This window comes from Mastomys coucha, unplaced genomic scaffold (assembly GCF_008632895.1).
Source record: "Mastomys coucha isolate ucsf_1 unplaced genomic scaffold, UCSF_Mcou_1 pScaffold17, whole genome shotgun sequence".
Taxonomy (NCBI): Eukaryota; Metazoa; Chordata; class Mammalia; order Rodentia; family Muridae; genus Mastomys; species Mastomys coucha.
In genome coordinates this window covers 27,073,595-27,090,473 of record NW_022196899.1, presented here as the reverse complement: position 1 = coordinate 27,090,473, position 16,879 = coordinate 27,073,595, and the positions used below count along the sequence as shown (strand labels likewise).

The following is a 16,879-nucleotide window of genomic DNA, read 5'->3' as shown; positions in this document are numbered from 1 at the left end:
CTCAGTCCATGAGTCTGGATATCTGTGTATGCTGTAATCCCAAATAAGTAGATTCTAATTCCTGAAGTAATTGGCTTGCTAGCAAGATGAGGGCAAGCAGGCAAAAAGCAAAAGCTTCCTTCTCCCATGTCATTATACAGGCTTCCATCTGAAGGTATGGCCAAGATTAGGTCTGGTTTAAAGATCTGGATTAAAGGCCTGTCTTCTACCTTGAAGATCCAGATTAGAAGTGGCTCTTCCTACTTCAAATTAAGTAAAAATTCCTCACAGGTGTGCCCTCCATTTTTGGGTTTTAGTTAATTCTGGACGTAGTCAAGTTGACAATCAAGATTAGCCACCACATACGGCAAAAGAATTTAGAATCACAAAACCTTACTTGAGCTCTAATTAGGTCAGTCCTGATAAGGGCTGTAGGAAGTGTCCAAGCAAAGAACTCATGTCTCCATGACTAAGACACATTTCTTTTAAAAGTCCAGATAATTGCCAATAACAATACAGAGCCAGAGAAACAGTCTTTCTAATTCCCCTGAATTGATCAATGGCAAATTAGAGGTTGGGAAAAACAGATGCTTGTAGTATGAGATATTCTCAGAAGATATTGATGAATACTACTTCTCTTCTCTTTCAGACTTCATGTTAAAAGTCCAAAGCAGCATCCCCAGTGGCAGGAATCTCCTTTTGATTCACCAGTGTTCCTCTCTTCTCTCGGGACACTAAGCTCAGCCCTATTTCCAGATCCCTTCATAGTTCAATGTGACTAAACTTTATTCAAGAGAATGAGAGGAAAGGCTGTGTCTGTCCCTTTATGGTGAACCCGCAAAACCCCCCTAAGGATAGTGATCATCATAGTTATCCCTTTAGATAGATACAAGTAAAAACAGTGACACTGAGATCAGCTGCTGGAATATAAGATGGAAGAAATAGGGTATTTGAATGCTTTGGTGGAAAGCCATGCTTTCAGGATTGCGTTGGATGAGAAACAAACTCCCTTTGTCTAGTCTCTGGCAAGGGGACTTTCTCTCTCATTTCTGTTAGCCTCAGCTTTACAAATCCAACAGTTCAACTTCTCTCTCATTTCTGTTAGCCTCATCTTTACAAATCCAACAGTTCGACTTCCTGCTCACAAATCAGTCTTGTTTCTTTCATGCTTTTCATTAAAAAGTGCTGAGAATTTTTAAAAGTATTTTTAATCTCATTTTATACACTTTCACTCTGTATGCAACTTTCCAACTGTAATTCCCAGTTGGGAAAATTCTGTTTCCAGTGGGTGTTACATAACTGCACAAAGTGCTAAGAGCTTTTTGATGGAAACTTTTCTTTTCTTTTTCTTTTCTTTCTTTCTTTTTTTTTTTTTTTTTTTTTTTTTTGTGCACTGATAACTTTTTAGGTTAGTTAGCAATGAAATTTTAAACTGTGGACATATATTATAAAGGAAATAAAGATAAGATAATTCATTATGCTAATTTCAAGGCCTGCCAAATTAAAACACCTCTCTGAGTGGCTCCCAAGCAGGCCAGACACTATTTTCACATTATCAGCTCTTTATATGGTGAAAATGTTCATTGGGACCTTCTTAGTGCCATGTGAAATCATAGATTTTTCTAGAGATGCAATCATTTCTCAGTACAAGACTCCTTTATTCCCAAACCCTATAAATTTCATTTCAGTGTGTGTGCCTGGTTCCAGACCAAGATTTTCTTATAAGGAGTTAATCAATCATAGTTCTAAAACCGTACCATGCAGACAAGAAAACAAACTGATCTCGGGTTTACAAATTGAAGGTTATGGAAATAAATCCTTAGGTGTTGACTCATGCATACTGCTCTGTGACTTTATCAGCACTCAATTTGTGTATGTAAATATTCACGAACCCCTGGAGGCTTATAAGTAATGTGAATGAGAATTCTTATAAAGAAAGTCAGAGATAGTCCTCTCAGCAAAAGTTGGAAAAAACTCCTCATTGTGGTAAACTGTTTTCTTCGGAACAGAGATAACAGATTCAGCCTTGGTCAAGACATATGGCAGGTTTGTTGTCAGATTGCTTTCCTTTGGGGTTAGCCTAACTACCCAATACTCTGAGTGTCTGAATCATTATTAAAAGTAATTGGACATTTCAAAGTATTTAACATTAAGCCAGCAGGTGAGTCCCAGATGCCTCTCTGGGCAGATCCTCATTCACTTCTAGTCTTTTCCCAAGCCCCTTCTTCCTTTGTCAGGCTTCCTTCCTTCTTATCCTATTTTATCAATCCCTCCATCCCACTACCCACACAGCAAAGGACAGTGATTCACAGTATCTCACAATTACGGTTTATCTATGTTTACCTTACAGCCTCACCTTATGCCATTTGCCAAATCAGAACTCTCCTGGTGAAGGAACACTGGGGTGCAGCTGGATGACTTTAAACTTAGTCACTAACAAATAGATAGTCTAGGTTAACTTGTCTTTGGATTTTTAAAATACATGTAAAACAAATCTATGCCAAAAAAATTAGGGTATTAAAGGAATCCCTCCTAGAAGCCTATCTGTAGATGGGAAATAGTAGGAGGACATGATCTAAACACATTATATACATGTATGGAATACCAGAGAATCCATTTTTAAAATTCCTTAATTCAGTGTTGTTAATGCAAAAGACAGAGCTCTCAGCTCAAAGGGAAAAAGTGAGAGTTTATCCTAATTTCAAATGTGAGTGATAATGGGCCAGGAACAGATTTCGGTAGCCTGAAATTTCTTGTTCCAACATGAAAGTAGTTTCATAAAGTTTTTATAGTAACAGAACAAAGAAAGGTATAAGTCAAGACAATTTGAAGCACATTGGTGGGAACACCAGAGAAGTGGTTACACCAACATGAGACGCTCCCCTGAAGGAATTAGATTAGTTATCCAATGACATTCTTAGTTTGGGGGTCTGTGGAAGCTAGTTGCCTGCTAAGGTAATGGCTCCCAAAAGGATTTTGTAAGTTAGTCACAGGATGTTAATCTTAGCACAGCGGTGGATAAGAAATGGTTATTTGCAGGGCTAAAGCTAGCCTAGATAGGGTAATTATGCTCTGAACTTGCCGCACTCTGACCCCTCTACGCCACTGAAGTTCTAATCAGCCAGTCAGTCTGGCTTCGGACACAGCTTTTTTTCAGGAATGCTCATTCACCGAGTTTTACTGTCCTTGGTTACTTTCTATTGCTGTGAAAAACAGTATTACCAAAGCAGTTTGGGGAGGAAATGGCTTATTTCATCTTATGGCTCCTAGTCTATCATGAAGAAAAATCAGGGTAGGAACTCAAGGCAGGAATCTGGTAGCAAGAGGGGAAGACAGGAACCAGGGAGGAACACTCTTACTGACTTGCTCTCCACAACTTGTTCAGTTTCTTATTATACAGTGCAAGACCACCTGCCCAGGAAAGGCACTGAACATGGTGTGCTGGACCTTCTCACATCAATTAAGGAGATCCCCAACAGACTTGCTTACAGGCCAACCTGATGGAGGCATCTTCTTCAATGAGAGTCCCCTTTCCAGATGATTCTCCTTATGTCATGGTGACATAGAAGTAACTAGCAGAACAATGTTTTCCTTTTCTGACCAAACCCAACCTCTCTCCACACTCCCTGCCCCCCAAAAACACACATTAGAATCTCAGAAATTGCTCAAATTCAGTAGTTTTTCGTGCTTTGAAAATGCTAGACATGAAAGAGAACAGATAAAATCGTACAGCAGATCCAAGATTTCCTAAAAGCTATGTCTGCCCCCAGACTCACAATCCCTCTACCTGTTGTTCTGGGTGACCCCAGGTTACCCCCACATAAAAGTATCTCCTAACTCTCTGGCATTGGGCAAAGAGAAACCTGTTGTTGGTGGTGGTGATTTTATATCAGTCAGGGGCAAATCAGATGGTAGTACTTTGTTCATCATAGCTTGATGCCTGGCTTGGTGGCCAAAGCTGTTTTATGCCTAGGACTCACAAAAATCAAATCAAATCCAGGCAGCACGGCACGGGAAGACAGAGATCTGTGTTCCACTCTGTGACTCAGGTGTAGGTAGGGAAAGATACCCAGAGCACAGGCAGGCCATAGACACCTGCCTACCAACACAACATTGCAGCATAGACAAAGGGTTGTCACCCCAAGGGCCTGGCAACTGTGGCCAGCCTGCAGCAGTAGTGACAATATGCAAGTCTATGGTGGACAGATACAAAAGAAGGAGAAGTGGAGTAGTGTAAGCATTATGAAGAGAGATGGAACTAGAGACTCAAGAATGGAGACGAGTAGCCTGTTGTGAGTGGCCAGCCCTGCTAGCTGTGGCTATGATGAAGTCTCACCCCAAGATGCTGCCGAAGCCATAACTGGGTCCTTGTCTACAAGGCAGCAGGGATCAATGTCAATGTCTGTAGCTCATATTACCACTAGAGAACATGACCATGTGGGTGCCAAGGGGCTGTACAGAACTGGTTCTGCCCCTTACTGCCTTTGGAGCTAGCTCCACAGCCTCTTGACAGCAGCAGCACACAGGAGAGTGGGGTCCTGCACCTTGCCCAGGCGTCACAGTGGAGCAGGCCCTGGTGGTAGGGTATGGGAGAGCTGACCCTGCCACTCATCTTCCTTGGGGTTGCACAGGTGCAGAAGTGATGCCCCCCCCCAGACCCTCTCCACCTCAGACAGTTGGGGAAGCTGCCCACAGTGTCATGAGCTCAGGAGAGCTAGCCCTGCCCTTCACCAGCTGCAGAATTCAGGAGTGTGGTCCCTGCACCTCACCTAGACAGTACAGAAGTGCTGACCCTGCTGGCAGGGGTATGGGTGAGCCACCCCAAGGGTGTAATTGAGGGAAAACTGGTTCTGCCACTTGCCTGTCTTAAGGTGGTTAGGGTGGGTGGGGGTGGGAGATGCCCTCTTCCCCCTTGGCCCTTCTCATTGCCACTGGAGCAGTGAGGAGAGCTGATTCAGGGTTATAGGAGCAGGTGAGCTGGCCCTGGCTCACCAGCTGCAGCACTCAGGAGAGAGGGCCCTGTGCCCTGCCTAGGCAACACAGTGGAGCTGGCTCCTATTGCAAAGCCACATGTCAGCCAGCCCTAAGATTGTGAAAGTGGGAGAGCTGGCCTAGCCCCTTACAGGCTGCAACACTCGGAAGAATGGACCTTGCACCTTAACTGGGCAGCACAATGGAACTGGCTTTGGAGGCTTGGATGTGGGTAAGCTGGCCTTGAGGGGCATGCAAGCAGGAGAGCTGACCCTGACTTCTGCTGATAATGGCACTGGATGTTCTAGCCTGTGCAGGGCTGGAGAGCTTGCCCTGGTGGTGTGGATAAGGGAGAGCTGATGCAGAGACTGGCTCAGCTACCAACCATGCTCCAGGGCTCTGAGTTGGTCCACTCCAAAATCTACATCATCTGAGAATGGTTGGGGCCAGTCCTGCTGATCCAAAGCTTCAGGGTCTCCATGACACAGGGCAACAACTAGACAACAGGGAGGAGTCCCAATGAGGACCCAATATTGATGGTGTCACAGAAGGCAGAGATCTCAAACCACTACAATCAATATTTGCAAGTGAAGATATGTGGACAGAGAGATATACTGTGAAGCACACTGTGACATCCTACAGTTTCCACAACAAGAAAAAAAATGTAGTGTCTTCTGTCTGTCAACCTAGTCTCCAATCACCTCCCAAAGCATGTCTAAACTCCTGGATCATTTCTGCAATAAACTGTCAACCTTGAGCCTGGCACACTCATGTTCTCAGTCCTGGCTCTAAGGTCCTATGACAGCCTCCAACTTGTCTACCATGAATGCCAATCTCTGGGGATATGAAATTAGAGTATCAATATCAGATTACTGACTATCACTTTAGAGAGGAGGGAGGACAGCGTGGAGTCACACACACAGACTTTCCTTGCCTAGTAGTAATCTTCAAGGTGGTCTTACAAGTTCTGCTCTATCAACTGGGTGAGTGTCTACAGGAAACACTGTAGTAGGTGCATCACATGCTGTATCTGTTAAACAATGTAAAAAGTTTTATTTTGAGTAGTTATTTCCAGTATCAGTTGACATTACAGATTTAGATGTTAATTTCCACTTAGGGACCCACAACTGATTCAAGGGACAATTCGAGCTTAGATTTATCTGTCTTAGAAGGCTGTTTTCTCCTGTGTAGATGGTGTAATCATGAAAATCTGTGAGTATAGGGTATGTGCCACCAAGTTTAGGTTTGAGCCCCTGCCTTACAGGCAGGTGACTTTCATACAGATTACTGTATTAGAAAAAAAATCTTGTCCCTAATCACCACATAAGAATCTAATGAAAAAAGAAGCATAGCATTTAGCTTTATGCATCATTTATTTTTATCATCTCTGGCTGGCACACTCTTTTCTAGTTTATAAGACCTGGCTTCAATGTTGGCTTCTGAGTTGTCACCTTATCTAACTCTGCCAGCTCAGGCTGTTTTCTCCTAAGTTCCTATGTGACTCTAGTCTTATAATTGCTCTAGTATTTGTTCTCTATGAGAAGAGATACTCTGGAGAGCATGCTTTGACAGCTTAATTCAAGTTTCAAAGCAGGCTATGCTCAAGGAACTTCAAGGCAGTATAGTTTTGAGAGAGATTCAAGAGGTGCAAGGACCATGGCTAGATAAAAGGATCACTCAGAGAAGGAAAAACCCACTATGAGATTTGCTATTAAGTCCGCTATTATAGTGGGTAGTTGGTAAGAATGAGCCTCTAGCCAAACTGTGAAAAGCTGTTCAAGTCTTAGTGCACAGAATTATCCCATGCAGGACAAGTACAAGTAACGGAAGGCTCTTGGACCCACCCCTTTTCCTGTACCTTCAGCTGTGGTGCAGGGCTGCCTACTGCAGTGCCTTCTGTGTGTGCCTAAGCATCCTTGTCACTGCTAGAGCATCTGTCATCTGTCTTTGCACTTAGTCACACTAATTTCTTTCCAACTTTCTGCATAGTGACTTTCCTTGTACAGTGAGGATGACCAGTGCACAATCAAAACATAACAAAGGATCAAATGCCAAGGCCTAGAGAAGGTAAAGAGACCTGAGCAGGATTACAAAGAAAAGAAGAGAAATGGAGCAAAATATATTACCAAAAAGGAAAGGAAGGGAGTTTGAGGGAAGGACATGGCATGCCCTGTGGTTTGGAGGGCAGACACCTCTCTCACCTTTTTCATCTTTCAAGGCAGTAACAAATAAAATGTAAGCATACACTGAAGAAATAGCAGCATCTCAAAATGGCACACAGAAGATTGTTGAAATGTCAGACCTGGGTTTTTAATGAGAGGATAAATTACTGAAGCAAGATTCTGACTTCTTTATGTATTCCAGATCAAATGAGGGGGGCTGTCACTATATAGGATGACAAGGCCTAATCCTCAGCATATTCAGTTTGAGAAGAAATTGAAAGAAATACAAGTGAGATTTTTTTTCCTTTGCAGTGCCAGGTAATGAGTTTCATAATGGGACATAATCACATGTTATATAATTAAGTAGGTCAGAACTATTGATCTGCCCAATGACAAGACTTCTTGAGTGAATTACATTATCCCAAGAAGACACTTATAACACTAATACTGCCAGAAATCTTTGCTTGAGCTTTGTGCCTCCATTGGTATTTGGCTGTTACCTTTGCATATTAAAATTGTCAGATTCAAGCACCTTTGAGGAGCAATGTGGTATGTGGAGTTCTGTATTGTATGTTACCCTCACATGAGCATGAAACCACTATGGCAACTCCCTGGGCATCTGTAATTTCTGTCATTCACACTAGGGTGTTACATCTTGATAGTACATTTGGTATACTATAAGGGACAGAAGCTTGGGGTTTGTATCTGCTCAGTGCTGATAAACTGAGGAATAAACTCACCTTATATATTTATATATTTTGTTTTGTTCTGTTTTACAAAAAACACAGAAGACATACTTACCTATGAGCCCACAAGTTCTCTGTCACCACTGGACAAGGTTAATCTCAGATGCTTGCCTGAATTCTTGGTGTCTCAGAATGACAGAAGCAAAACCAGTCTCTAGAAATCCAGACACTGGGCAGTGTATCTCATCTCTTTCAGCTGACTTCCTCCCAAAGGATGAGTGCAGTTTGAATGCACAGATGATGATAAAGGAGGAGGAAGTTTCACAGCTCTCTGGCCTCTCTTTCCCCCCTCCTCTTTCCCCACAACCACTGATCTGCCCTTAAACTGCAAAACACAAGACTGTGGAAAGCAATCTCCACCTTGGTGAATGAACATCTTACTACTTATTTTAGTGTAGGTCACCTTGGAGCTAAAGGTGTATTTCTCTGCACTGAGGAAACTTGTTGAAATCTCTGCATCATCTCCGTGACAACTCTACTCTTTATGCATGATTGAAGAGCCTGAGATCTTTGATATCTGACTTAGATTTCAATCATACAAGATGCTATGACAAGTTGCTTAATTGCTACATGTCAGTGACAGGAAACACAGTCAAAATAGGTGACAGAGTGGGCATGCTTGGGCTACAAGATATACCACCTCAAAGGGAGAGAGAGAGAGAGAGAGAGAGAGAGAGAGAGAGAGAGAGAGAGAGAGAGAGAGAGAGAGAGAGAGAGAGAGAGAGAGGAAGAAGGAGGAGGAGGTCTCAGCAGGGAAGGAGCAATATGAAACACAAACAGATGGAGCAAGTTGTCAGAAGGAACTGATGACTCAGGGAGGGTGGGGTCACACTTGAAGGGATGCCGTGAAAAGAAATCCCTTCCTGAGAAACAAGTGTTAAGAAGGACAGAAAAGACCAGATGGCATTGACTTTGGTTTTTCCTGTAAAGTAAGAGCCAACATTTTGTTCAGAATGTGAACAATAGCAATTTTTGAGTAGGAAGAAAAATTTTGAGAAAGTTCTTTGTTGAATGACAAGGTTGGATAATTTTTTTTTCAAAATGCCAAGGAGACTTAACATTTATTAGATTTGAGATAGTGAGAGCCCCACACGTGCCCCTGGTACTAGAGGAGCTGGCTTAATGCCCTTCCTGGGGAAGGTAAGTAGCAGGTTCGGAACAACCAAAGCATGAAAACAGCCCAGGGTAGAAGACAGAGATCTGTGCTTCATGAATCTAGGATGCAGAACTGCTGGGAGATGCTGTGTGCAAAGTGGTCCTGCCATCTGGCTCCAGAGGTCCGCAGAGGGAGGCTGTATCAATGGAGAAGGTCAAGGATCCATGCCATCATGGAAAGATGCTAAAATTAACAAAGTACATACCTGTGAAGGTCACTGTGAAGGCACGTTGATTCCAGAAGTTAGTCTTATCTGAGACTGGTTTAGTTGACAATGAACTTGCTATCTTTGAGGAAGAATTTTGTCTGGGCCAGCTAGATGGCACAGTGGCAAAAGGTGCTTGTCACTAAACCTGATGGCTTGAGTTAAATCTCCTCAGAATCCACAGGGTAGAAGGAGAAAACCTATTATTTAAGGTTGCCCTCTGACCTCGACTCATCATGTGCTTTCTCATGAATACACCCTTCTCCCTCCACACAAAGACACAGTAAATAAATGTAAACTACATTTTAAAAAAAATTGAAAAAGCCTTACAAAATGACCTCACATGAAGAACATTTTCACAGAGATGAAATGGCTGTCAATAAAACACATTTATTATTTTGATTAAATGAAGCAGCAAGCAGTAGAAAGGGTCTTCCAAGGGAAGGTTTCAGAGGACTTCAGGGGGGATGACAGGGCCCAGCATTAAGAAAAGGGACAACAATCGTACATGAGGAACCCTACGATCTGAAGAGAAGCCATAGATGTTAGCAACATGACACTGTACCCCATAAATGTCACAGTCATTGTCAGTTAAAATACATTCTAAAATGAGTCTTGAAAATCTAAACTATAGTAGAGCATGGGTTTGAACTTAGAGAGACCTAAGTTTAACCCTACCTGTGCTGTGGATGGAATGCACAGTTAATTCAACTTTAGGAACTTGAAGAAAAACAATAAAAGATAGGCTAAAATGGGGCAGGGACTAAAATCTGGAGCAAGTGTCAAATTTTATTTAGGAAGATAAAGCAATCCCAATGAAATTATTAAACTTTAAAAGTTAATAAACACCAACTTCTCTACATACAGAAAAGTAATAATTATACTGACCACCTGTTGGTAGCATAGTCTATTCAAGTGGAAATTTCTGGTTTCTTGGGAGACTCAGTTGTGTCATATGATGTTTTTCTGGAAACTATTTTATGAGAGGATCCTTTGCTGAAGTAGATAAATGAGAGGCTGTTTTGCTGAGAAAACAAACATGGTGTTTTTCTGGAAGCTACCTGGAAAAGGGGGCATGTAGTTTCACTGGAGTGGATGCTTGAGAGAATGTGTGATGTTGGAAAGAGTATAACTCAACAGACAGTGGACAATGCTGTGGCATTGAGTCACCTTGCCACTCTTTGCTGGTCTTCACTGGGCCTTCCTGGCACTGGTCTTTGCTGACCACACTGTGGTATTGGTTTGCCTTGTCTTCTTTGCTGATCAGCATTTCTTGTGACTTTGTAGAGAGAAATTCACCAAAGAACTTCTTATGATATTCTGGTGGTTTTTTGCCACATCCCAGGAATTGGGTTGATTGTCAGAGCCTTGCAGTTTCTTCTAGATCTGACTGCCACTGATGACTCATGAATGGTGTTTGCAAGTAAGTCCAGTTACTGTGAACTGAACTGCTGATATCCTGACAACAAAGATTGGAATCACCTCAAAAAATTAATTCCAAACAGGTTCACATCCCCTTTTGCCTTATTAACCTTTCCTTTCCACTACTCTAGTGAGTAGTGGACTAGAAGGGAAGTTAAAGCATTTAAGAACCCTTATTAATGTAGATTTTTAAGAACATAAACCTATAGTCTATGGTCTTGTCTATGTGTTAATGCTAGTTTTCTGTTTTAAGGAAGTTCTTGTCCTTTTATTGTATGACTGAGCTTTTAATGCCTGTGGTCTCTCTCTCTCTCCAGATCTTTTAAGGAAATTCTTGAGTCCTCTCTTCATGTGACAGTGTCTTTGTGGTCATCAGCTTTGGCTGTAAGAACACACAGAGCTCAGTTGCTTTAGCACAGCCATTATAATCAGTATTTTCTATCAAATTGTCTTCTTTATAGTTTTTTTTTTTTGGTTGTGTCATATTTGGCACATCTATAGGAACCTCCCATTTGTATGTGAACTGTAAGGTGTAGAAGCAATTCCCCCAAATAGCTTTGTCTTTCCTGTGTCACCCACACACTCCTAGGGCTGGGAGCTAGAGGTGGGCTCCATGCCATGAAACAGCTTTACTTACACCCTGGTGCTGAATTCCTACATGGAGACAGCCATCAGTAGATTAGCCAAACATAACTATATCACTAAGCCCAAACTAGTTCGATCTCCAACTCAACTCACCCCTAGTTCAGTACAGAGGTGAAGAACCACCAGGGATCTTGTTGGAGACTGAGATGGCAGGACAAGTTGATTACAAAGTCAAATATTTTCTGTTAAAATATCTTTCTTTTGCACACTTAGGGTGAATGTGTGATAACATGACACAACTTAGGGCTTCTTACAGAGCCTCAGCTGGGCCATCATTGAGTGACAATGGAGCCAACTCCCAAGGTTATAGTATGATCTCTTGTGGTTACAAAATATCTGTCTCACAGAATCAGAAAGCAGTGCACTGAGGGATGCATGGTCCCTGATATAAAGTAGTGGATCGATGGCAAATAAGAACAGATGGACACTAGAATGTGCAAATCAGTAGCCTCTCATTGAGTTTGATGATAGTATTTACCACCCAAAGTCTCAATGACTCAAGCTTTCTTCTTAGTGGTTACTTTCATTTAAGGGCAGTTAGAATGGGCTGCTTAAGGAATGAGAGGGGCTCTAGCAGAGAATGTAACCTCCAGGCAGACAGAAAGGTACAGCAGAGTGGTAAATTTAAATGGCATTAACCTAAAGGGAAGCCCTGCCTTTTCCTTCTGTTCGCCATGGCAGGTACCCAGAATCAGATATGAATGCTTACTTTGCTTCATTTATTCCTGATAAAAAGGCAAAAGTGAGTGAACAAATACATTCACACTTCATCACACACACACACACACACATACATACGTGCAAACACATGCCCACACATACACAGACATGCATGCACACACACACACATAGACATACACACAGACACAGACACATGTAAACAAGCTCATCTCTTGTATTATTGCTTCACTCTATTTCAGTTTTGGTTTTAGAAATCAGGTTTCACTCTGTTGCCTCAAGCTGGCCTAAACCAACTGTGTAGAACAGACTGGTACCAAACTGAAGATGATCTCAAGCACTAGGACAAGCTTGCTGCTATATGCAGTTCCCAACATAGTTTTGGGGCAACTTCCTATGAATTTAAGGGTCAGGCAAGATCCTTTTCTATCCCTTCCTCAGTAAAGCATCATGAAGGCTCTGTTCAAGGATGCTCCGGTACAGATAAAGAACCAGGCGAGCAGCCGCATCAGCCCTCACTTGGAATGTCTTGTGTATGAACAGAGCAGTCCAAGTGCTCACTTCTTTCATCTGTGTGGTACTCAGCTACTCCAAGGAGGTACTAGAAGCAGCCACCCTCTTCTCCCTGCCTGTCCTTTCAGCCAGTCTATAACACTTCACATCCAGGCTAATGAGGACAAGACTAAGACGAAGTAAAGTAGACAGACTTAAAGCCAGCTGCTGGAATGAGAGGGCCTGGATCAGGGCTTGAAGAAGACTGATCTTTTCAACGTGAAGAGAATGAAAATGGAAGTACCAGTGTGTAAAAAATATTTTTAAATAAGATTTATGTGTTTTACCTCTTTTTTCTCTAACTTGAGTTGTAGCATTGACCAGAATAATTCCTTTATTTTAGTGGTTCGAAATATAGTGTATATATATGTGAGAAATCTGTACTTGAGATGAAGAACTACTGTTTTTCTTTACAAAATGGCTCACTGAAACTTTTTTCTTAACTGCCTTCACAATGTTTAAAATTGGATTTATTTCATAGAGATTCATTACCCTGAACAGGAAGGTATATATCAACCCTTGAAATTTTCCCTGCCCTTGCCTGTCACCCTCAGTCAAAGACTGACCCAGGCAGTGATGAAACACTGGCAGGATTTTACTGCTGCTCTTTGCACTCATCCCTGTCCCCTATCCTGGCTGCTAACACCTTGACCTTTCTGTGTCACTCTAACATAAAAAGAGAAGCATTCAAGTAAGAAACCACAGTCTCCATGGGTGGGAGGAGCAGAAGGGGTGTATGAATCTTGGGAGCACAAGCTGAGCTGAGAAGAGAAACAGAAGGTGAGGGAGCTAGGTGGGCTAAAGAGATGTTTCAACCCAAGATACAGACCCTTGAAGGACTCTGACATCCTGGTGCAAGCTTGACAGAAAGTACTAGTTTAGCTGCGGCCAAGTTGGAAAGGGCTTTTTAACTCCATCATACCACTTATGAATAATGTACCCTGGTTCTCTATAGTTCAGGAAAGTCAGGAAGAGGCCAGGGGTGGCAGGCTTCCCTAAGGCAGCTGTTTTCTTCAACTAGAAAGATGTTCATTTCCTAAAGCAGCATGCTGCTTTATCTGGAACAGCCCACGCTTGTCCTCCTGGGTTTCCTTCTCCATATTTAGCTGGCAGCCGGTCCCTGGGGGTCCTGGTGTACCTTTTTCTTTTGAGGGAGGCTTAGACAAAGAAGGCTGATGAACAAGCAGTCACAAGTCCTAAAGTTGACCTCAGGCAACAGCTAGTACCGATCCCTCTCTTGACTCTACTTCCCAGAGTTCCTTATCTTCAGCTGTGTATACAGCCTCCACCAGAGTACACCAGAAGGCAGAATGTCAACCTCTCTCACAAGGAGTCCAAGCCCATGTGCGTGTTCTCCTTGGGGCCTTTGTTCTCATCCACCTTCCCTGTTCAGTTATTGTACAGGAAGATTTAGAGATACTGTCACCTTATCCACTTGAAGCAGATCCTGACAGAACAGTACCTAGGCATGGTCTGCTAACCACATTCTACAAGGCCAGACCTTGACTCCCTCCATGGAGGTAAAACAAGCAGCATTTTCCATTTCTGACTTTGCTAGGTGCCCCATAAAGAATCATCCACAAAATAATCAAACACAATTACACTGGAATAAGAATTTGTCTATTATTTAGTTTTATGTATTTTTAGGAGATATAAACTATAGCAAATTTAAAGTTCTTTAAAAACCACATCTTTCTTGTTTCCTGAGTAGAGTAGAATGACCTGGCCATCAGGCAGCAAGTCTGAATCTTGGCCTCCACAGGAGGCTATTGAGTTAAAGAACATAGACACTTTTAGTGTCTTTAATTTTTCACTTTAAAAGGTCTATGTTGCTGCTGCTGCTGCTGCTGTTGTTGTTGTTGTTGTTTGTAAACATGTTTGTACTGGTGGATACAGAGGCTAGAACTGTGATCAGAATCCCCTGGAGCTAATGTTCTGAGTGGTTGTGAGCCACCTGAGGAGATGCTGGGAACTGAACACATGTCCTGTGGAAGAGCAACTACAAAGTGCTTAGGAAATACCAGGCCATCTGCCAATATGTCCACCCCCACTTTTAGATGTCTTCATTCCATAGAAAAGGGGGGAAAAAAACCTCACATGAACCCATCAAAAAGTCTGAAATGACCCAACACTTGTCTCTATCTGTGACACCGACAGTGTTGTGCTTATGTAAGCACTTGGATGCCTAGACATGCTTTGTAGACACGTGTGCACTGCAAGCCGTGTGAATGCTGGGAATTCCTGGGAGGGCAGGAGAATGAGAATTTACTAAACCCTCCCCAGGGGAAGAGGAACATGAGGAATGGTTTCATTATAAAATCAATGAACGCTAGAGGCAGAATTAAATAAATGCTAAGAATTAATCCACCTTTCACCTCTGCCTGTGGATGTTTGCACAAGTCACAGTATCTCTTTGTTCAAGCATGGAACTCATAAGGGGACAGCTCCTGTGAACCAGCAGGTAGGAATGAGCTATATGCAAATGACATTTGTCTCTATCTGTGACACCAACAGTGTTGTGCTTGTGTAAGCACATGGATGCCTAGACATGCTTTGTAGACACGTGTGTGCACACTGCAGAAAACTCCAGTGTATTTCACAAGAAAACCCAGATGCACACCTATCTAAAAACTCTGCATGTTCACAAACCAGTGAACCTGTATCTGTTACCAAAGCCTAAAACAAACAAACTAATCTTTAAAAGCACACTGTGAAAGCACTCCTGTAAAGGCTGTGAGTGGCCTCTTTGAGGCCAGAGACATGTCATATGCCTTGGTGAAATGCCAAAGTAGCTCTAGGCTTGCAGAAGTTTCTGAAGAAATGTTTGTGGAATGAATGAGAGATGATGGTGGATGACTGACATCTGATTAACTATAAGTAAATTCAAAAGAGTCTATCCTTCCTTCCCTGGTGATTTTCATGTTCTGATTCTTTACCTGCCTCAAATCTATGACAGTTCTTACAGGGATTGTTCCAACATGGTCAGATTTTTCAGAGTCATTTCACCTAGGAGAAAAAGAGAGGCTCAAGGAGAAATGAGTCATACAAGTTAGTTTAGATATCTGGTGATGCTTCTTGACACACAAATCTGGCTTTGAGTTTACAAGCTACCGAATGGTCAATGAGAGGTTTATCTGTGTCCTGTTGTATGTGTGAGCATGTGATCTGCTGTGCAAAGCCTCAGCCTTCTTGGCTATCACAATATGTCCATGGGAATGGTCATCCTTGTTGCTGAGGTATGCAAACTCCTATTTTGCTCCTTCTTGTTCAGGAGCTCGGCTAGCATATTGGAATATTTTCTTTCTGTGGAAATTCTAGAATGAACCTCATTTTAGACTCTAATAAATCCAGTTCTGAAAGCATCTCTTCCTCCTGTCCATGTGTCTTGTTCTATTTTTAATCTCTGTACAGAGAACGAATACACTTTCTACTAGCAGTCACCGACCATCACTGGCTGTATCATTGATACATTTTGATGCTCCCTCTCCCTCTCAGGTGCCCTCTGCAGCTAACCTTCTAGCAGACAGCCTGCCACTGCCATTAAAGAGTTCCCAGAGCCCATTACAGAATGATGACCTTGGCATCTGTGTGCCTGGTATCAGGTCCCTCTCCGCAGACAGCTATGAGAGCTGGTTTTCTCCAGCATTCCATCGTTCAGAACCTAGACGCTGGCTGCCCCTGACCTTTTAGATTTTTAATTTCAGCCTTATTTTTCTTCTAGCTTTTCTCTCTTATCAGCTCCAGTGTGCCCTGTTTTAGGACAAATTTAGCCAGACTTTCCCTTTCTTCATTTAGCTTCTCCGTTCTCCTGATGACTCATTCTTTTCCTTTGCACTTTGAAGACCATTTCAGGCTGAAGTTGTAGTTTTGGTTCTTGCAAAAGTAGATAGACTAGTACTAGAAAGATTGGAAAGAAAACACTTGCTGTGCAGGAACCCTTGGAAGCTTTAGGAAAGGGGCAGCCAGGGGCAACTTCTGCATCTGGGTGAAGCTGGTGTGGTCCTAGGTGCTGTTAGAAGTGGGTGTGTGTTCAGGAGCAAAACAGTGGAAGAGATCAGAGTAAAAAAACAGAGAAGAAAAGAGGCCACACTGCCAGGGTGGGACACTCCACTTAGGACTGGAATCTAGCAGACTTGGAGAAGAACTGATGAGCAGAGCCCACAAACACTTGAGCTAAGGTCATGTTGGGCAGTAGAACTAGCTACCACAAAGGTCTCGAGCAAGAACAAGCATGGTCATTTCAAGGAGACACAGGGAAGTCACCGAGACTGGAGAAATGGTGGGAGAGAGAAATTGGACCAATGGAGCTGAGGGGTTTGCAGCCCCTTAGGACGAACAACAACATGAACTAACTAGTACCCTC

General features: G+C 42.6%; 1 non-coding gene and 1 pseudogene across 1 annotated transcript; one reads left to right on the top strand and one right to left on the bottom strand.

Moving 5' to 3' along the window:
* The window catches only part of LOC116094896, a 154,505-nt pseudogene that overhangs the window by 133,670 nt on the left and 3,956 nt on the right, over positions 1-16,879 (bottom strand).
* On the top strand, positions 3,816-3,961 carry LOC116095190. Its single transcript, XR_004120509.1, has one exon. It is a non-coding gene; the product is annotated as a small nucleolar RNA SNORA48 (small nucleolar RNA).